Source organism: Penaeus monodon, chromosome 15 (assembly GCF_015228065.2).
Source record: "Penaeus monodon isolate SGIC_2016 chromosome 15, NSTDA_Pmon_1, whole genome shotgun sequence".
NCBI lineage: Eukaryota > Metazoa > Arthropoda > Malacostraca > Decapoda > Penaeidae > Penaeus > Penaeus monodon.
This window is the reverse complement of record NC_051400.1, coordinates 6,232,506-6,232,777: the sequence shown is the minus strand read 5'-3', so window position 1 is coordinate 6,232,777 and position 272 is coordinate 6,232,506. Positions and strand designations below refer to the sequence as shown.

The 272-nt window shown below is 38.6% G+C and overlaps 1 protein-coding gene across 1 annotated transcript in view; it reads right to left on the bottom strand.

The window, feature by feature from the left end:
* Positions 1–272, bottom strand: part of LOC119582196 (diuretic hormone receptor-like) — a 113,840-nt gene that overhangs the window by 77,564 nt on the left and 36,004 nt on the right. The window lies entirely within an intron of this gene.

The following is a 272-nucleotide window of genomic DNA, read 5'->3' as shown; positions in this document are numbered from 1 at the left end:
AAAAAGGGTCATACAACCCGTTTCATCATTCACCTGCCCTTAATCAATGAATGGCTCCAGTTTCATTTCCATTTGGCACGAATCTCATTAATTCGCCAAAGAAATCATTCATGTAAGAACGACAGGGAATCCCATTAAGCTACAGATGATTAATTACATTTGTTATTAAGAACGCGTAATGAACATTTTTCGTTATTCTCCTGCTCTGCTCTAAATGTGTTTGTATGGGGGAATCCGAGAGTATTTGTTTAAAGGTATGGACCCATGCACCG